General features: G+C 42.6%; 1 protein-coding gene across 1 annotated transcript in view; it reads left to right on the forward strand.

Moving 5' to 3' along the window:
- Nucleotides 1-240: 240 nt before the first annotated feature.
- BTBD9 (BTB domain containing 9) overlaps nt 241-22144 on the forward strand; it is a 397135-nt gene continuing 375231 nt past the window's right edge. Inside the window, exon 1 of the mRNA XM_074332880.2 lies at nt 241-681. The gene's annotated coding sequence lies outside the window, so the exon portion shown is untranslated. The remainder of the gene's footprint in view (nt 682-22144) is intronic.

Raw genomic sequence — 22144 nt, forward strand, 5'->3', positions numbered from 1 at the left:
TTTTAGCCTCACAACTCTCCAGCGTAGGTTCAAAGGGTATTCTTATCCCTATTTACTCGGCCCATCACCCCCTGCTCCTGAGTCAACGAGTCCCTCAGCAGTCTTCCATAGAAGCGCGCAGTCACCGCCTTCCGGCTTTACTCCCGTGAGAGCCTCACTGCACTTCGCAGAACTACCGATGGGGTCCGCGCCCGTCTGGACCAGGCCAGAGCTCTCTCCACCGCAGGCGTCCTGTCACTTCGAGGCGGCGATCAAGGCGGGGACTGTCCCATTCGCATGACGAAATCCGTGACGCCATATAGTGACGTACGGTGACGTGACTTACCCGGAGCCAGGTGCCGGCAGGGCAGCCACACCCTGGGGACCCCGGCTCCGGAGGGCAGCGGGTAGGGCGGGCGGGGAAAAGCCGCCAAACCCGCCTGAGGCGACCCCGGGGCCCTAAACCCTGGCATCCCGCCCGCCCCGCGGCCGATGTTCGGTTGCTAAGTGACGCCAGCGCGCTGAGGCGCGTGCGCGGCCACGGCGGTGTGCGTGAGAGCGGGCGCGCGCCGCGGCAGCGGCGGCGACGGCGAGGACGGCGGAGACGGCCGCGGCCGAGGGGGCGGTGGCTACGAGGGGTGTGCGGAGCCGGCGGAGGAGGCCTCTGTGTCGGCGGTTAGGTCGCCGAGGAACATCGTCGGGGTGAGTAGCCGGGGCCTCGCGGGGGAGCTGGGGCCTGGCCGCACCTGCTGCGCGGGCCCGGGGCGCGGGGCCGCGCGCCCCCACCGCCCTCGCGCGCACCGCTCCACGCCCCTCCGCTGCTTCCTCCCGGGACGGGGGCTGACGAGGGTCAGTTCCTGGACGCGGGCGCTCCGGGAAGCGGCAGTGACGGCCGGAGAAGACTGTCTCGTTGTGAAAGGTGTAGTCGGAAGTGGGTGCCTGCAGGCTCGGGTGGCTCCGCCAGGCTCCCCAGCCCAGTCGAGTCGGAGAAGCCCGGGTTCCTACGGCAGCCTCGCCTCCTGCCTGAGACGTCGTTACTCAAGACCGAGAGGAGGAGGAGGACCCGGCGCTGCCGGGGCTGGGGCTCGGAGACTTAGGCGCTGCCGGGGCCTTCAGCGCCCCTGCTCGGGCGGGTGGGAGGAGCCGTTGTTGTGGAGGGAGTTGTGAATCAGTGTCTGCGCGCCGCGCGGACACACCCCTGACCGGGGGAGGCTTCCGTCGGGAGAGCGGGCGGCCCACCTGTTGCCGGGACTTGCCAACTTCACGTTATGTGCACGTGCTGAGGCGCCCCTGAAACTTTGTCGGCCGGGGCGTTTCGTCACGTTGTTGCTACAGATTGTGAGGCAAGGGGCGGGTGTCCATGTTCAGGGCTTACTTCCTCGTAGATGCAAATCAGCTGTTGTGTTTCCCAGCCCCGTGTGGTGCTTCTGTCATTAGAAGGGCCCAGGCGGTGTGGAGGCAGTGTTACTGCTTTATTAAAAGTAGCTCAGGCTTGCTATTACTTGGTAGAAAATACAGATTGTGTTCAACGTGCGGGCTGGAAAATGTGGATGGTTGGTCCAGCCTGAGTGTAAAGGCGCAGCGACCCTTGAGCCCAGTGCTCTCCTCTCAGATGTGTGCGGGTGGTAGTTACCATCCTGGGGAGAAAGTAGAATTGGAGGTAGGGAGGAGGGTCAGTCTTTTCCGACTGTTGATTAAGGCAGTGCCTGGAACTGGGGGAAAGATAGACTAAGGTAGATCGACTATTCTGAAATTTTATCATGAGTTGTGCAAGAAATTACTTCAGCATTAAAATTCTGTGATTCAGTGTCTTAGTTGAGAAGCGGTAAAGCACGTTGCCTGAGGTTCTTACATCTTGGAACCACTAATAACCTCACTCTGGAACACTTAGAGTACTGGAGATTCAGTGTCTCTTGCTCTCTGGAGTACAATAGCTTTTAGGACAGGAATCACACCTGTTGTCATCATGGTGATACGTCCAGTGCTTACAAAAGAGCTTAGGCAGAGTAGGCAAGCAGTAGATGTTAGTTATATGTCACACTTATATGTCACACTGTGTACGTGGTGCACCATTGTGTAGCAAGCATTTAGTTCAGATACATGCCCAGTGTTGTGCTACACGTGGGAGGAGGATTGTGGGATCACAAATGAGGTAGAAGACCTGGTGTTTTCCCTTCAGGAGCAAACAGCATAGCTAAGAAAATAAAGCATATATAAGACTGTTTATGACACCAAATGAGGTCGTATGTAAACAAGTGCTATGTGAGCTGCTCCACTTTAAGTGCAGTAGAAATTTAGAAAAGATAAGACTTGTGGTGGGTGGGCTGAGTTAGTGAACACTCAGAAGAGGTTTGATTTGAGCTGGTCTTTGAAAGAAGGATAAAATTTGAATTTGTGTTGAGAAGAGATTAGAAATGTGTTGAGAAAATAGTGTGAGTTTGGCCATTGGGGTATATACTGCGGAGACTCATTGTCTGGTGAGTGGAGCGGAAGGTGTCTGATAGGGGAATATTGGAGCGGTAAGGTTTAGCAGGTCAGGAGAGAGAGTTTTCAGAGTGAGCAGGCTTATCAGCATGCCACTGATAACAAGATAGAGCCTGCTTGCTGGGTGGCATGGAGTTGTGCTACTCAGGGTGGAGTCTTACACAAGAACGCGTGTCGTCCTTACTTAAAATGAAAGGCTGTTACAGATGAACCAGCATCAGGTGGTTGTGTACTTCTGATTTCTGTTACTAATTTGAAAAAATGCCTCACGAATGTGCGTGTTATCTCGTGTGTTTAGTCAGCAGCGCATGTCCCCATTTCTAAAATCTACCTGGTGTGCTTGGGCCATTGCGCTGGAAATTTACTGAAGTGATGTACCCAAAGCAATTACCCAGCCACTCTCAGTGACACAGTTTTGCTGGGATTATCTCTAATAGTGGCCTGTGGGGTTTGCAGTTACTGCTCATACTGTAAGAATACAAATCATGATAGCTGGGAAAGTGGACTACCCTGTTATTCCTCGAAAATAAGATAATCAGCTCTAATGTGTCTTTTGGAGCAAAAATTAATATAAGACCTTATTTTACTATTAATTAATATAAGGTCTTATTTTGCTATAAGATCGGGTCTAACATAATATGTATAATACATAATATAATACCGGGTATAATATAAGACTGGGTCTTATATTAACTTTTGCTCCAAAAGATGAATTAGAGCTGATTGTCCAGCTAGGTCTTATTTTCGAGGAAACAGGGTAATTGAAGAAGGATACTAAAAATATTGACAAAAAGATTTGAGAAGATTAAATATGCAGCTGCTGAATATTGAAACTTTGCTCTTTATAATATCTTTGCTTATGTGAAAATTCTTTTGAGTGGTATGTATGCCTGAGGTTGAATTGATAACCTAAGATGTGTCAAGTTGCAGCACCAAATGTTGCATTATTTAACGACTCAGCAAATATTTATTGGGTGCTGGCTGTGGTAAGCACTGTGTTGAGTGCTGGGAAGACAGAGAATAAGACACACTATCCCCTGTGAGATGCTAAGTGTTGGTCAGAGGAGGCAAATCACTAACCATATGTTATGATAAGCGTTAATCACTTTTGGAATGAAAAAAATGCTGAAGGGGTAGATAATCATTTTGGCTGGGGAAAAATAGGTAAGAGTCAGGGAAGAGTCAGGGAAAACTTTACCAAGAAGAGGCTGGAACTTATCCCTGAAGGTTGAGTAGAATTTTGCCACATGTAAAAGGGGAAACAGTAGTTCCAGGCAGAGGGGAGGGAGCATTAGCGAGTTGCCAAACACTGAATGGGGCTTTGGAAAACCTGGAGCTGTTTCTTGTAGGCTTGTTGTGTGGAAGAAGTGATGACACAGGACAGGTGTGGTTGGAGCCAAATTATGAGGGGTCTTTCATTCCATTTTGAAAAGCCTGGGCTCTCCTTCCACCCCCACCCCCTGTAGGCCCTGGAGAGCCTTGGGAGGTAGAATAATCAGATCAGGAAGTTAAGTGGCATTTTACATACAGATTGCATTAGAGTGGCGAGTTCTGCAGACCAGTTAGGATGTAGGTGAGAGTTCATGGAGCCTGGAGGACACTGGGAATGGATGGATTGTTAGAGATATTTTAGATAGTAAATCTCTAAATGCTATGACCAACTAGAGGTGAGAGTGAGAAGTCCAAGAAGAGTTGTCCAGCTTGAGTAACTGGTGATTATGAGGACATTAAATTAGAAAACACAGGAGGAAGAATAGATTTGCAATGGAGAGAAGAAGAAATGATGGCGGTTAATTTTGAGGTCCCTGTTTGTAGTTTGTAGAGATCCACTAGGTAGTTGGAAATTCTAGTCCAGAGACAGTTTAGGAATAAGTGTAATTGAAGTGACAGCCTCCAAGGCTATGGCAGTAGTACCGTTTTAGGAGTTAGGATGGTGGGTAACGCCGCGGACTTGGGCGTCGGCGTAAAGCCGAGGTGAGATCCTCGTGACATCACTTCACTTATTGGTTGGGTTTGGTGACCTTGGGCCAGTTATTTATCACCTCTCTGCCTAAATTTCTTCTGAAGTGAGCGGTTATTAATAGTGTAAAGAATTGTTGTGGAGATTAAGTAAGAAAGCCTGAGCACAATGGTTAGCGCCATGTCGAGCTTAGAAATACTTAGTAAGTGACGGTGTTTGTTGGCAGTAGTGGTGATCGTCACAGTTGGAGAGGTAACAGAAGAAGCTGTAACTACACAGAAATGTGGAGAGTGAGAACTGGAAGGGAAAAGGAAGGGAACTTTTGGGAATGAACACTTAAGATCAGTGTGAGGTGGTTCTTGTACTTGAGCACACAGAAATACCTAGAGGTCTGGGTAAACGGTTTTCTGGGCCCCACCCCTATCGTTTCTGATTCAGGGGGTCTGAGTGGGGCTGGAGAACGTGCGTTTTGAGCAAGTTCTCAGACGCTGCTGATGCTGCTATCTCTAGGACCAGACTCGGAGAACTGCTGACTTAGACTAGGGGTGGAAGAAGAGAAAGCAGCTGAGAGGCTGGGTACCAACGGGGCGGGTCGATGGAGCAGCAGGAGAGCGTTTAGAAGAGGACAGGACGGCAGAGCCTGCAGACACTCGGATGCACGGGCTGCTTCCCAAGTCCATACCTAGACCTACCTCATCCTTACTTCTGTCTTCTCCAGAATTTGGCATCCTGCTTGGTACATAGCATTGTTTCACTGAACCTTTGAAGTTTCTTAGTACTGTTTTGTGCATGATTGCACGTACGTCACCCCGATTTCATTCATCGTGTCTCTGCTGAGTCACAGAGAAGGCACTGTTTCTAATTTAACACACACATGTGCGTGCGCAGTAACTACAATTTCTTTCAAGTAGCTGATGCATGGCTGGGTGCTTTGTGTGTTACATGCCCTCTGTTCACTATATTTTAATGTCATAGTGCAGTTTGCGAAATAATTGTCAACAGCAGTGTCAAGATTATAATCTGTGTCTTATTAAGTACTTTGCAGTTTGATAGGAAGAGAAATAATATACTCCCTGTACTGGGGAAGTTTACAATAGGATGGGCAAAGTGGGCAGAACCCAAAGGAAATAAAAGCAGGAGATATGATCACAAATGTAGATGGAGAGCAACCTGAATATAAGCACTTATTCCTTATTTGCAAATATACTTTGGGTCTCACATGTGTCATATACTGAGGATTTTGGCATATAGCACAAATTCATTCAGCCTTATGTATGTAAGGAGCCGTGGAAACATAGATGAGCAGAAATTCTAGTCAATCAAAGAATGTGTAATTTGGTAGAGGAGGAAAAAGCATCTACAATACTGCGTAGACTATGATACGTGCTGTGTAAATGTTGGTTCTCCAGTGATTGTTGAGTCCTCGAGTGTTCAGTTGTGATCTCACCTCATAAGCTACTGCAGTGTTCCAGAAATGGTAACATGTCATATACCCACATTAATCTCCTGGACAGCGTTTTGCATCTTTGTGTAATACAAATAAAATATCCTTGCAGTGTGTGCGTTTCTTTTCTTGGTTTGGGAAATGTACTTACAGGCCCCGGTGCCGATTTTCCGGTGCAGACATGCTGTATTTGTCCCAGGTTTTTTAATTGACTGACAAGAGACTTTACATAAATGTTGAGATGTCCTGCTTCTCTATGTATAGGTGCAAAGTCTTCTAGAGGCGGAACTTACTTTTCCATGCTAATGACTTTCAAGTAAATTCCGAACTCCTTTCTAATCACTTAGTGAAAACTAGTTTGCTTCTCACCCCAAACATTGTGTACTTGAGATTTCCCAGCTAATCTCACTTCTCTCCACAGCACGTATTCCTCCTACCCACCCAACTGTCTATTTTTAATCTATTTACAGGTTAAATACTTGTCTGTATATTCTGTTTATGGCTTAGTGCTTCAATTCTGATTTGATTTATCCCTTTGGGTCTTATTTTATCCATTCCTAGGAATATCGACTGTACAGTAGACCCTTGAGCAACGTGGGCATGAACTGCATGGGTCCATTATTAGCACATATCTTTCAATAAATAATCCTCTGTATCCCCAGTTCTGCATCTGCAGAATCAAATAACCGTGGATCAAAGACAATTTCCGATGTGTGGATGCGCAGGGCCGACTGTCCCCATTGTTTCACACCATTTTATATAACGGCCTTGAGCATCCACCGAGTCTGGTATCCACGGGGTCCTGGAGACGATTCCAAGGGGACTGTGGTTAAGTGTTGGGGATTCAAATGTTATTTGTAGATTTTTGACTGTGCCCGGGGTCAGTTCCCCTACCCTGCGTTACTCACGGGTCAACTGTAATTACATTTGTAAAGCATGGTCAGTTTCAGCTAATTTCACAATGAATGTTTCTATAGAATTATACAACTGATAAATATTAAAACATGTATTAGTTACCATTGCTATGTAACAAATTACTGCCCAGTTTAGCAGCTTAAAACAACAAACTTCTCTTTCCTAACACATTGTGTGGGTCAGGAAGTCAGTTGCCGCTTAGCTGACTGGTCCTGGCCCAGACTTTGTGATGAGTTGCAGGCAGGCTGGTGAGCAGCACTGACCAGTCATGTGAAGGCTTGACTGGGGTGGGGGGTGGGGGGGGGTCTGCTTCTGAGGGGCCCTCACCTGGCTGTTGGCACCAGGCCTTCATAGGGAGGTTTGAGTCTCTTCACAACATGTCAGCGGGCTTTACCAGAGCAGGTGATGACGAGAGAGCAAGGAGGAAGCCACATGCCTGCCATGTCCTACCTTAATGCCCACACGGCCACTTCTGCTCTGTGCTGTTTGTTATAGATTAGTCACTAAGTCCACCCACACTCACGGGAGGGCAACTAGGCTCCACCTTTTGGGGGTGGGGGTGAAGGTGGGGAGACAGGTTTTGGTGAACTCTTTTTTTTTTTAAGATTTTATTGGGGAAGGGGAACAGGACTTTATTGGGGGAACAGTGTGTACTTCCAGGACCTTTTTTTCCAAGTCAAGTTATCCCTTCAATACCAGCCATGGAGGGTGCCATTCAGCTTCAAGTTGTCCTTTCAGTCTTAGCTGTGGAGGGCGCAGCTCAGCTCCAGGTCCAGTTGCCATTGCTAGTTGCAGGGGACGCAGCCCACCATCCCTTGCGTGAGTCGAACCGGCAACCTTGTGGGTGAGAGGACACCCTCCAACCAACTGAGCCATCCGGGAGCTCAGCGGCTGCTCAGCTCAAGGTGCCGTTTTCAATCTTAGTTGCAGGGAGCAGAGCCCACCATCCCTTGAGGGACTCAAGGAATTGAACTGGCAACCTTGTGGTTGAGAGCCCACTGGCCCATGTGGGAATCGAACCGGCAGCCTTTGGAGTTAGGAGCATGGAGGTCTAACCACCTGAGCCACCGGGCCGGCCCTTGGTTAACTCTTTTAAAACAACCATAAATTCCTTGTTATATGAAACCTATCCTCAGCTGAAATTGTCTCTGTTGTAGCACGTTATAATTTTTCTGACTTGTGTGTGCACAGTATTTTCTGGAAAAGCTCTAAAGAAAAGGTAGTGGTTTTTAAAATCTAAAGCAAGTTTTCATAAATTACAGAGGTTTTTTTTTGTGATTTCTTGAAGTTTTGCATCCATAGCATAAGCTTTATTTCTAATGCAACTGAAATGCTTTCATTTTTATCCAATTTTATGTATATATTCTTGTATTTTTTTAGTCACATTTATTTAATGGTTTCCATATTTAATCTTAAATAGTACCAAACATTTCTAGGTAAATTAATGTACTTTCCAAACTTTTGGATGAAGCGTACTTGCCTAACCACTGTCTGAGGCCATGCATTGCATCTTCCATATAGGGTAATGACTTCGGGTTACATGGGTTTGATGAGTCTGTTAACTTACATTAAAGTCCTTTGGGAACTTTACAAGCTCTTCTTTTTGAATAAGGTCCTAAAGTAGATCCATTTTATTCCAAATCACACTCTTTACAAGATGTATACAGAACATAATTAGTCAGGGAAACGTTTTAGAACACATCACAGTTGGGTTTATATTCTGCAACTTTATATCTTTAGATGTTGACTATATTTTGACGTCACCACCCCCACCCCCAACAGGTAGCAATTACCTGCTTACCTTTTTCTTGTAACCTTTAATTTTAACCTGCACAGAAAAGAATTCTCCTGTAACCTTCACCACATTCCTCCAGCATTCTCTCTCTTTATTTAAATGTTCATCCAATACAAAATAGGCAGTTTGGCCAAATGTTAACACTTTGCCACATTTGTTTTATTCTTTTCTCTGTCTCTTTCCATATATATTTTTTCCCTTATTGTTGATAGTAAGTGGCAGATATAATGCCCTTTTACCTAAATCCTTTCCTAAAAAAAAAAAAGGAATATTCTTAGTAACCCCCTTCTAATCCTCACAAACCAGAAAATTACCATCAATGTAGTGCTATTAGGGCATCCACAGGCCTTGTCCCCAGTGGCTTATCCATGAAAACCCTTTCCAGCGACAGTGACAAAAACCCAGCCGCCACAGCAAAACGCTGCTCATGCAGTGACTTCAGTGGTTTTCCTTTGCTCTGCTTTCTCTTGACAGTTGCTCATCCTTGTCTGTGAGACAGTGACATGTTTGAAGAGGCGAGGCCAGGTTTTTGTTTTCTTTTTTAATAGAATGTCTCTCATTTGACGTTTGCCTGCTGTTTCCTCATGATTAGAGCCACAGTAATGCATTTTGGCAGGAATGGCGCAGATGTGATGTGGTTTTCTCTGTGTGTCATTTTATGAGGCCAGTGATGTTGACGAGTCTCATTACTGGTGATGTTAACTTAGATCATTTAGTGTAGACCGATTCCTCCTGGTTTCTCCAGGGTAAATGAACTGTTTTTCCTTTGTAAGTAGTGTGCCTTCTGGGGAAATACTTTGAGACATGTAAATATCTTTTACACGTTAACCTTTCACCAAGTACTTTTAGGGTCCATGGATGATTCTTTCCTGAATCAATTTGGCCAAATGAAAATTTTCTAGTTCTATCATTCCTTCTATATTTATTAGTTTACTTCCCCCCATTAATTAGTTAATACCACTATGAACTTGCAGATTCGTATGTTATCCAATGAGTTACAATTCTTTGTAAATATGTATAAATCATAATTTATTTACTTTCCTCAAATTGTTCCATATTTAACCAATGGAAGCCTTTTCAAGCTGGCTTTTGTCTTTTTGATGTGTCCTCAGTATTCTTTGAGCACTTGCTTATTTTCTGGTACAACAGGATAGTTCAAGTTCATCTTGATTTTTCCCTGCCCCTGCCCCAGAATCGGGTCCAGAGAACCCTTACTGCAAAATTGTATCTAGAAATAGAAATCTCAGTGTTTGCACTCACAGCTATTGAGATATCGTTGCTTCTAGGTCTTGTTAGCAGACAGAGGGGTGTGTGTGTGTTTGTGTGTGTACCCCACACTCATCTATATTTTTGTGTGTCGTATCTACCTGTATTATACCCATTAGTTCACACTGGTACTTCCAATTCCGATCCTACACCCCGGACTTACTCTGTCCATTCCGCTTTTCATATTTGTAACTTCCTTCTCCAACAGTGAGAACCTGGCTCCCCTTATTGGCACCATATTTACTTATTTGTATATTCCTAATACACCTAGAAAATCGGTTCAAAATGGTGAACTTACACCTCTGTGAAAATGAAACCCACTAACCAGAGTTCAGTCTTCATTTAACATAACTTTTAAAAATTGGCCTGAGGGAATACGGTACAGATACTTTGTTCAAAAGTTACATTATGTCAGAAAAAGACAAATGCCATCTGATTTCACTTATATGTGGAATCTAAGAAATAAGCTTATAGATACAGAGAACAAACTGGTGGTTCAGGTGTGAGGGGTATTGGGGGAATGAGTGCAAAAGGGGAAGAGTTTAAGAACTACAATTTACCAGTTACAAAAAAGTCAGGACGATGTAAAGTACAGCATAGGGAATATAGTCAATAATATGGTAAAGCTATGTATGGTGTCAGGATGGCACTACATTCATCGGTGATCACTCCATAAGTTATATAAATGCCTTAACATTATTTTATACACCTGAAACTAATGTAATATTGTATGTCAAGTGTAAATGTAAAATAAAAAATATATGTAAAAAAAGTTACATTATGTAACCCCTTCAGTGTGGTTATGTTATTCATTTGAAATACACTTTGGTTACTCTCTTTCCTCCTCATCTTTGTTGATTTTATTTGCTATGCTTTTTTTTTTTTTTTAAAAGAAAATTATTTAATTTATAGGGGTGACATTGGTTAGTAAAAATATATAGGTTTTAAGTGTACAATTGTATAGTGCGTCATCTATATATCACATTGTGTGCTCAGCACCCAGAGTCAGTTCTCCTTCCATCACTTTACCCTCTTCTGCCATCCCCCATCACCCCCTTACCACTGGAAACCACTAAACAGTTGGCCTACGGGAGATATAAAACTTAAAGCAACAATTGAGCAAGAGAAATAAAGAAACAAAATTCATAGACACTTACTGTCCTTTTTTTGAATATGTGAAAAGATTAACGTGGTTGGAAAAGTCAGAAGGCGTTCTCAGATGAGTGTCACCCATTCCTTTTGTTCCGTCTCCCAGTTCCCTCTTCCTCTCTCCTGCCCCATAGATAATCATTGTTTCTGCTTCCTGCGCTTCTTTTCTGCACAGATAACCACATGTATGTATATTTTAGTTTTTCATCTTTCTTACACAAAAGGTGTGATGGGTATTCTTTTGCTTTTGCTTGTTACACATATATTCTGGAAACCACCCCACCTCGGTTCATAGAGATCTTCATTGTTTCATATTCGTGTGTGTGTGTTTTGTTGTTTTTTTCAATTTAAAGCTGCATAAAATCCCACTGTGAAGAGGTCACCTGTTTACTTTTATGGGGTTTCTTATATTTACACACTACTTTTAGAGCACTTTCCTCTTGTTGCCTCGTTCCACTCCTGCTTCCCTCTGTCTTCCCCATGTGAGGTTAGGTGCCTTTCTTAGGCTTCCTTCCTCACACTCTCCAAGCCATAGATTAATTGATCAGATTAAATGTGCATTTCCTCGCCCTCAGTTCCTTGACCTAGTGAGTGGTCCATTATTCATCTAAGCCGCAAACCCGAGCGTCCTGAGCTCCCTCTCTCTCCCACCCTCATGTTCTTCTATCTGTTCATCATCCCTCATTTCCATTTTCTCTTCTCCATTCCTACTGCTTTTACCTTCATTGAACTCCTCTTACTTTCTCACCAGGATTATTGCATTAGAATCCTTACGTGTAGAGCAGTGGTTCTAGGACAGCATTTGAGTCACCTGGGAATTTGTTCTACATGGAAATTCTGGGGCTTCACTCTGGACGCCCTGAATCAGGAGCTATGGGATGGGGCCCTGCTGCAATCTATGTTTTAACCTCTGGGTGGTTCTGGTACATCTAAAGTTGGAGAACCATGGACACAGAGTTTGTAATATTATAGAAGGAGCTTTTAGAGAAATTAGTGGATACCCACGTAGAGAAAGAAGTGAACAAGCTGAGAAAAGCAGGAAGAATTTAACCAAGCTGACCCGGCCACAGGGGGCCTCAGAAAAGGTGGAAAACTCCTGTGTTACCCTCCTGGTCTTCCTTTTCTGTCCTGTGGGGCCCATAGTTTAGGCCCAGGATTCTGAAACTCACATGCTTTCTTCTTCCTGCATCCAGCTTACATAGAGAACGTCTTTATATTTTTAAACTTTTGTTTCTGTTGTTCAGTTTAATACACATGAGAAAAGTCTATGGAACACAAATGTTCAGCCTAATTATTTTAAAGTAACATCCAATTTTTTGCCATTCAAGTTAAAACATAAAACACTGCCATTACCTAGAGAACCATCAGGGGCTCCTTCCCAATCACAGCCCCTCTCTTAAAAGTAACCACTCTCCCAACTTATATATTTAGTATTACTTCTCTACTTAAAAAAAAAAAATTCATCCCCCTAATATACACTTTAAACACTTAACAGCGTTTACTTTGCCTGTTTTTGAACTTTTTCTGCAGACCTCAACTTATTTCATTGCAGTTCACTTTAGTATGCTTCACAAATGTTGCATTTTTCATAAATTGGAGGCAAAAGCCTCCATTTGCAAAAAGATTATGACTCGCTTTATTGCAAGACTCGCCTTATTGCAGCGCTCTGGAACTGAACCTGCAGTATCTCTGAGGTGTGCGTGTAAAAACAATCATACGTGTATATTCTTAAGGTGTTTGGTTTCTTTTTTTCTTTTTTAATTTTATTTTATTAAATTTATTGGGGTGACAATTGTTAGTAAAATTACATAGATTTCAGGTGTACAATTCTGTATTACATCATCTGTAAATCCCATTGTGTGTTCATCACCCAGAGTTAGTTCTCCTTCCATCACCATATATTCGATCCCCCTTACCCTCATCACCCACCCTCCACCCCCCGCCCCCCTTACCCTCTGGCAACCACTAAACTATTGTCTGTGTCTATGAGTTTCTGTTTCTCATTTGTTTGTCTTGTTCTTTTGTTGTTTTTGGTTTATATACCACATATCAGTGAAATCACATGGTTCTCTGCTTTTTCTGTCTGACTTGTTTCGCTCAGCATTACTCTCTCAAGATCCATCCATGTTGTCACAAATGTTCCTATATCATCTTTTCCTACTGCCGAATAGTATTCCATTGTGTATATATACCACAACTTCTTTATCCATTCATCTATCGAAGGACATTTTGGTTGTTTCCATGTCTTGGCCACCGTAAACAAAGCTGCAATGAACATGGAGCACACGTGTCTTTATCTCTAAATGTTTTCAGATTTTTTGGTAGATACCCAGGAGAGGGATTGCTGGGTCATATGGCAATTCTATTCGTAATTTTTTGAGGAACCTCCACACTGCCTTCCATAACGGCTGCACCAGTCTGCATTCCCACCAACAGTGTATGAGGGTTCCTTTTTCTCTACAGCCTCTCCAACATTTGTTACTATTTGTCTTGTTGATGATAGCCATTCTGACTGGGGTGAGGTGATATCTCATTGTGGTTTTGATTTGCATTTCTCTGATGATTAGTGATGTTGAGCATTTTTTCATATGTCTATTTGCCATTTGTATGTCCTCTTTGGAGAAATGTCTCTTCAAGTCCTCTGCCCATTTTTCAATTGGGTTGTTTGTTTTTTTGTTGTTGAGTTGCATGAGTTCCTTGTATATTCTGGATACTAGCACCTTATGGGAGGCACTGTTTGCAAAAGTCTTCTCCCATTCAGTTGGTGGTCTCTTTATTTTGTCAATGGTTTCTTTTGCTGTGCAGAAGCTTTTAAGTTTCATATAGTCCCATTTGGTTATTTTAGCTTTTACTTCCATTGCCTTTGGAGTCAAGTTCATAAAATGCTCTTTGAACCCAAGGTCCATAAGTTTAGTACCTATGTTTTCTTCTATGCAGTTTATTGTGTCAGGTCTTATGCTTAAGTCTTTGATCCATTTTGAATTAACTTTGGTACATGGTGACAAATAGCAGTCCAGTTTCATTCTTTTGCACGTGGCTATCCAATTCTCCCAGCACCATTTATTGAAGAGGCTGTCGTTGCTCCATTGTATGTTTTTAGCTTCTTTGTCAAAAATTATCTGTCCATATTTATGTGGTTTTATTTCTGGGTTCTCAATTCTATTCCATTGGTCTATGTGTCTGTTTTTCTGCCAATACCATGCTGTTTTGATTATTGTAGCCCTGTAGTACAAGCCAAAGTCAGGAAGTGTGATACCTCCATTATTGTTCTTTTTTCTTAAGATTGCTTTGGCTATTCGGGGTCTTTTGTGGTTCCAAACAAATCAGATGATTTTTTGTTCTATTTCTTTAAAATATGCCATTGGGATTTTGATGGGGATTGCATTGAATCTGTATATTGCTTTGGGTAATATGGCCATTTTAACTATGTTGATTCTTCCAATCCATGAGCACGGAATGTCTTTCCATTTCTTTGTGTCTTCTTCAATTTCTTTCAAAAATGTCTTATAGTTTTCAGCATATAGGTGTTTCACATCCTTGGTTAAGTTTATTCCTAAGTATTTTATTCTTTTTGCTGCAATTGCAAAAGGAATTGTTTTTTGTGTTTCTTTTTCTGAGATTTCACTGTTAGTATATAGGAAGGCAATGGACTTTTGTTCGTTGATTTTGTAGCCGGCAACTTTACTGTATTCGTTGATTGTTTCTAATAGCTTTTTGGTGGAGTCTTTAGGGTTTTCTATATATAGCATCATGTCATCTGCAAAGAGTGATAATTTAACTTCTTCATTCCCAATTTGGATGCCTTTTATTTCTTTCTCTTGCCTGATTGCTCTGGCAAGGACTTCCAACACTATGTTGAAAAGCAGAGGTGATAGGGGACAGCCCTGTCGTGTTCCTGAACGTAGATCAAAGGGCTTAAGTTTTTCTCCATTAATTATGAGATTAGCCGAGGGCTTCTCATATATGGCCTTTATTATGTTAAGGTATTTTCCTTCTATACCCATTTTATTAAGTGTTTTAATCATAAATGGATGTTGTATCTTGTCAAATGCTTTTTCTGCATCAATTGATATAATCATATGATTTTTGTCCTTTATTTTGTTTATGTGATGTATCACATTGATGGATTTGCGTATGTTGAACCATCCTTGTGCCCCGGGGATGAACACCACTTGGTCGTGATGAATAATCTTTTTAATGCATTGTTGTATTCGATTTGCTAGAATTTTATTTAGGATTTTTGCATCGGTATTCATCAGAGATATTGGTCTGTAGTTTTCTTTTTTTGTGCTGTCCTTACCAGGTTTTGGTATCAGGGTAATGTTGGCCTCATAGAATGAGTTAGGGAGTACTGTCTCTTCTTCAATTTTTTGGAAGAGTTTTTGCAAGATTGGTATTAGATCCTCTTTGAAGGTTTGGTAGAATTCACTAGTGAAGCCATCTGGTTCCGGATTTTTGCTTTTGGGAAGGTTTTGGAGGACTGATTCAATTTCGTTACTGGTGATTGGTCTGTTTAGATTTTCTAGTTCTTCATGGTTCAGCCTTGGAAGGCTATATGTTTCTAAGAACTTGTCCATTTCTTCTAGGTTGTTGAATTTGGTGGCATGTAGTCCTTCATAGTATTCTTGGATGATCCTTTGTATTTCTGTGGTGTCCGTGATAACTTCCCCCTTTACGTTTCTGATTTTGTTAATCAGTGTCTTCTCTCTTTTTATCTTAGTAAGTCTAGCCAAGGGTTTGTCAATTTTGTTAATCTTTTCAAAGAACCAGCTCTTTGTCACATTAATTTTTTCTAGTGTCTTTTTGTTCTCTATTTCATTTAGTTCTGCTCTAATTTTTGTTATTTCCTTTCTTCTGCTTACCTTGGGTTTTACTTCTTCTTCTTTTTCTAGTTCTTTAAGGTGTAACATGAGGTGATTTATTTGGGAGTTTTCTTGTTTCTTGAGATAGGCCTGTAATGATATAAATTTCCCTCTTAAAACTGCTTTCGCTGCATCCCAAAAATTTTGGTAGGATGTATTTTCATTGTCATTTGTTTCTATGTATCTTTTGATCTCTCCTCTAACTTCTTCTTTGACCCAGTCCTTCTTTAAAAGTATGTTGTTTAATCTCCATGTATTTGTGTTTTTTCCCGCTTTCTTTTTACAGTTGATATCCAATTTCAAAGCCTTGTGATCAGAGAATATGCATGGTATGATTTCAATCTTCTTAAATTTGTTGAGACTGATTTTATGTCCCAATATATGGTCTATCCTTGAGAATGTTCCATGTACACTAGAAAAGAATGTGTAGTCTGATGTTTTAGGATGAAGTGCTCTATAAATGTCAATTATGTCCATTTCATCTAATGTGTCGTTTAGGGCTACTATTTCGTTATTTATTTTCTGTTTGGATGATCTATCCATAGCTGTCAATAATGTATTTAAGTCCCCTAGTATAATTGTGTTTTGGTCAATTTCTCCCTTTAGTTCTGTTAGTAGTGGCTTGGTGTATTTCAGTGCTCCCTGATTGGGGGCATAAATATTGATGACTGTTATGTCTTCTTGTTGTAAAGTCCCCTTCACCATTATGAAATGTCCTTCTTTGTCTCTTGTTATCTTTTTCACCTTGAAGTCTGTTTCATCTGATATCATTATGGCTACACCTGATTTTCTCTGGGTACCATTTGCTTGGAGTGTCAATTTCCACCCTTTCACTTTGAGTCTATGCTTGTACTTGTAGCTGAGATGTGTCTCTTGGAGACAGCATATGGTTGGGTTTAGTTTTTTGATCCAGTCTGCTACTCTGTGCCTTTTTATTGGTGAATTCAGTCCGTTTACATTTAGGGAGATTATTGATATGTGAGGATTTCCTGTCATTCTATCTTTAGTTTTCTGGTAAGGCTGTGTCTCCATTGTTTCTTTGCCTTTTTGTTGTTGTCTATTATTTCTGTGTGGTGGTATTCTATGATGTTTCCCTCTGTTTCTTCTTTTATTTCAGTATATATTTCAGTTCTGGAGTTTTTTTGAGTGGTTACCCTTAAGTTTATGTAAAAGAAAGTTTGATAATTAGAGTATTCCATTTTCTTCAGCACGCTTACTTTCTCCATTCCCATATTCCGGTTCAGGCCTTTACTCGCCCCCTTTTTGAGTTTTGGTTGCCACAAATTGTCCCTGTTGATGGTGGTCGAATAGCCTCCTTTAGTATTTATTGTAGTGCAGGTCGTGTATTGGAAAATTCCCTCAGCTTCTGTATGTCTGGAAAGGTCTTTATTCCTCCTTCATATCTAAAGGATATCTTTGCTGGATATATTATTCTTGGCTCATGATTTCTCTCTTTCAATAGTTTGAATATTTGCTTCCACTCCCTCCTGGCTTGTAGAGTTTCTGCTGAAAAATCTGATGATAATCTAACGGGCTTTCCTTCGTAAGTTTCTGTCTTCTTTTCCCTGGCTGCCTTGAGGATTATTTCTTTGTCGTTGATTTTAGACAGCTTCAATACAATGTGCCTTGGAGAAGGCCTGTTGGGATTGAGGTAACTAGGTGTTCTATTTGCTTCTTGGATTCGAGGGTCCAGTTCTGTCCACAAATTTGGGAAGTTCTCATCGACAATTTGTTTGAATATATTCTCTGTTCCCTTCTCTCTTTCTTCTCCTTCTGGTATGCCCATTATTCTTATATTGCTCTTTCTGATGGAGTCAGAAAATTCTTGTAGAGTTCTTTCATTTCTTTCAAGTCTCAAGTCTCTTTCTTCTTCCATCCATGTCATTTCGAGGTTTCTATCGTCGATGTCACTGATTCTTTCCTCCATCTGGTCAACTCTACTACCTAAGCTGGTTATTTCATTCTTAATTTCTTCTATTGAGTTCTTGATCTCCAGAAATTCTATTTGGTTCTTTTTTAAGATTTCAATGTCTTTCGTAAAATGCTCATGCTGTTCTTTGATTGAGTTTCTGAGTTCATTTAACTGCCTATCTGTGTTTTCTTGTATCTCGTTGAGTTTTTTCAGAACTGCAATCTTGAATTCTCTGTCATTTAAGTCACAAATTTCTGTATCTTTAAGTGCCTTCTCTGGAGATTTTTCACTTTCTTTCTGAGCTATCTTGTTGCCTTGGTTATTCATGGCAATTACTGGTTTACTATTTCTCTTTCTAGACATCTACAGGAGTGACTTCTGCAACAGGTTGATAGAAAGCGGTCTTTCTTTTGTTTGCCAGTACTTGTTGGTAGAATGTTTTATTATTTCTCCAACTGCAGCTTATTTTTCTTCTCCCACACGGTAGTGCTATGTTTTCTCTGCACTATTCCAACTTCTCACACAATGGGGGGATTCCCTGGGAGACGGGCTTCTCCTCTGTTAATAGTTCGTCTAGGTCACAGGGCGCAGTGTCCTGGTGGGTATGCGGAGAGCTTTTGAAGTTTCAAAGCTCTTCCAGCTCCTGATTCAGAGCCCGTATGTTTCAGCAGTTCTGTTTACTCCTGCAGGGATCCGCCCAGATAGGGGGGGCCAGGGGCGGGGTGAGTTGTGAGAGGTGGCCCAGAGCAATGGCGGCGACCACAGCTGGTCCTGCTTCCACAGCTCTCTCCCCTTTGCTGGAACTAGTTGGGCTGTGAATTTGTGTTTGCGGTCCACAGTTCTCAAAACAGCAAATTTTCTGTTGTTTTGATCTGACACGGCTACTGTTTCGCTTCTAGCACCGGGCAGGTGGGGGCGGGGCGAGCTCTGGGAGGGGAGGGAGGGGGCGGCTAATCTCAGTGCCTAAGGCTCCGTTCTCTGCTCGGCAGTGCGGGCTTAAACCACCGTTTTCAGCTTTTTTCCCTCAGTCTTTTCTCCGAGGTCTCTGCCGTGAGCGTTGGGTTCAGCCGTGTTATATGCTGCCCCCTCAGCCCTGTGGGCCATAAGCGGAGCCCTAGCAGTCCGAGTTCTTCCCTCTCCCGCAGCTGCGGTAGTTCCGGGAAGCAGCGAGCTCGGCGCACTGAGCTGGGTCTGCGTCCTGCGCCCACACGGCTCCGGCTCCGCGCACTTCTCCCTTTACTCCTCCCTCCACTCGCGCGAATCTCCCACCTGTAGGTGATTTCAGTTGGTAGTGGGCCTCTTCGTCGTGCCTGTCTGCTGTGCAGGGAGTCCTTTGTGGAGTTTTTGTTGTTCGATTCTTTGTAAATTCCAGGGGAGCTTTACAGAGGCTCACCTCTCGCCGCCATTTTTCCGGAAGTCCCTGTTTCTTTAACTTAGTAGTACATTGTAGGTTTATCCATCTTGTAGAGTACAGCTGCTTTTGTCCATTTTTACTTCTGTCTGGTATTCTACTTCATAACCATACAATTTATTCAATCTTTCTGTTGCTGATGGAGATTTTGGGAATTTCTAGGGTCTTTTGTGTTTTAGCTATTACATTCTTGTACTTACCTTTGAGTAGAATTGCTGAGCCATATCATATGCAGATCTTTAAGTTTGGTAGATAGCATCAAACTTTTCTAGAGTGGCTAAATCAATTAAATATATGTTGTTTAATTTATTTTTGAGCCTTTATATTAACACTGAGCTTCACTTGCATCAAGCCTACTGATCCTCACACTATGCGTTCAGTACCTTCCTCATTCCCAGAGATAGCGGGTAGCTTAATGAAGAAATCCCTTTTTAACATCTCAGCTAACATCAACTCATTACTATTTTTAAAAAATTGTTTTTTTTGAGGAGGTAATATTAGACTTTGTACAAAATTCAAAAATGGGATATACAGTGGAAAGTACGTCTTCCATTCATCCTTACCCTACAAATATTCAGTTCCTTCTTCTGGAAGCAGTCGCAGTTACCATTAATTCATTATTTTATTCAACAGCATCAGTTAGTAGCTTCCCAAGGGGAGTACTTCGAAGGTGACCGTAGTGATATTCAGCAATGAGGTATGTAAGTTTTTGTAGCGTGGATCCGTGAACTTAATTGTCAGACCTTGTATATATAGTCATTGAGGGGAGTGGTGAGGAGCTCTCACTCTTTGTAACTCCTCCTTCCATATAAGTAGATGAATTTACATAAATTAAATTTGAGTATAATGTAACAACTTTATGGTAAGAATTGACCTAATTCAGGTGGAATTAGGAGGGAGATTTCCAGGCAGATATCCTTTCATCCATTAAAGATGTGTTGACCTCATGTTAGGTGATGTTAAGTGCTGTGGATACAAAGGAGAATCATTTCTGTTCCCTGCCCCTAAGAATTTATAATCTAGTGGGGGAGGTAGATTTAAACGTAGATGGTTGTAATATGGAGTAGTAAGTGCTAGGATAGAAATACAGAGGGTGCCAAAACAATGTATACACATGTTAAGAAAAGAAAAAACGATTAAAATTGCAATAGTCAGTATATACCAATAACAAAATATGAATACAAGGCATGTGTATACGTTTTTTTGGCACCCCCGGTATATCCAGAGGACTCTGAGCTTAGAACTTACATGCCTCAAATAGTCAGCTATGAATGCTTCTGAGGAGACATCTTGATAAGCTCTGATGTGCAGAGAAGGTTTCCCGGCGAAGGTGACACTTCATTAGGCCTAAGGAATAAGGCCTTACCTGTACAGCAGGCGAAGGGAATGGGTGTTTTTGGCAGAGAAATGGCGGTGCGTCAGGGTAAGTGGTTATTATGGTTGGTGTTACTGAAGCATAAAGTGAGGCACAGCGCATCTAGCTGAGAAAGAAGGCTAGAGTGGTAAGCGAGGGTCAATTCAAGGAGGGTGTGTGTGCTTTGTCTGCGACTTGTATGTCATCCAGTGACCGTAATACCATCATTATGATTGTATTAGTACTAATATCACTAATGATGACCATTTGTTAGACACTGGGTAAATGCCCGAACTGTATTATGTGCTTTATAGCTATTATCTCATTTGATCCTCTGGGGCACTGACTAGTGAAAATATGGAGGTGCAGAGGAGTTGGGTAACTTGTTCAAGGCCACGTGTAACGGGTGCAGTGAGTGGATTCAAAGTGCATAGGTCTTCCTACTCCAGAGCCTTTTAGTCAGAGCTTCATTAGAGTTAAGGAGGGAGTGGCGTGATTATATTTTAGATGGATTATTCTGTAAGCCGAATGGAGATGGAATCGAGGGGGAGAACATGGGAGGCAGGAAGATAGTTGGGAAGCTTTTGAAGTAGTCCAGGCGAGAGGTGATTGAAACCGGAAGTGGAATAGAAGTTATTAGATAGGCGTAGAAGGGATGAATTAGAGGAATATTTAGGAGGTGGAATTAGAAGATGTAGTAATTGAATAGATCGGGTGGAGTCAGGGAGAGGAAGGAGTCAGGGGAGACTTACAGGTTTTTAGCGTGTTTACCCTGTAATGAGACTGCGTGTTAAAATGAAGGACACTGGAGGAAGAGACGCATTAAGGGAAGAGTGTTGACTTGAGGTCCCGGCAGGGCCCCACAAGGGAATCGGACAGCAGGCACATGAGTCTGAAATTCAGAAGGGAGCTCTGGCCACGAGATAGAGCTTTGGAAGTTCCTAGGTGGTAGCTGAAACCAGGAGGATAAGTAAACTCACCAGGAAGGCGTAGCCCTGGGAAACACACTCTTAAGGAGACAGTAGTGCAAAAAGGGAACCAGGAGAGGAGAGTGTCACAGAGGCTAAGGGAGTGGAGTCCAAGGAGACATGCTCAAGAGTGTCGCGTGCTCCCTCGTGGTCCAAGAAGGTGAGGATGGACACGCGCCTCCTGGGTATTCCAGTTATTACGTGGGAGGCACGAGGTGGAACACCTGGCTCTGAACTCTGCCTGGTCTCAATCTGAGGGAAGCTGGTTAGACTCAGTCCACCAAGTTGAAAATCTTTGAAAACTCGGGGGAGTGTCGACTGCATTCCTGAGAGTTGGGTTCCGCTGCTTCCTTTGTAGTGTCACAGTGAATCCTTCTGTTCCCAAATGGACTGTAATTTGCTGTAATTTGTTTTCGATGCAACAACACACGTATGTGCGAGAAAATCATCACCAAAGTGCATCGTGCTAAGTGGTATTTTGTGGAAAAAAATGATGGAAGAGATTGGTAGAAGAAACAGGGGGAAGGAAAATGATAGTTATGGAATGGCATTAAGTAGTTGGCCTTGTATATACTTTCATATACTTTGTATATTATTTTATCGCCTTGTTATAGCCACCCTGTTGGGGGTGGGGTTGTACCCAGT

The sequence above is a fragment of the Rhinolophus sinicus genome, chromosome 2 (assembly GCF_057876585.1).
Source record: "Rhinolophus sinicus isolate RSI-liver-muscle chromosome 2, RSI-T2T, whole genome shotgun sequence".
NCBI classification, from domain to species: Eukaryota; Metazoa; Chordata; class Mammalia; order Chiroptera; family Rhinolophidae; genus Rhinolophus; species Rhinolophus sinicus.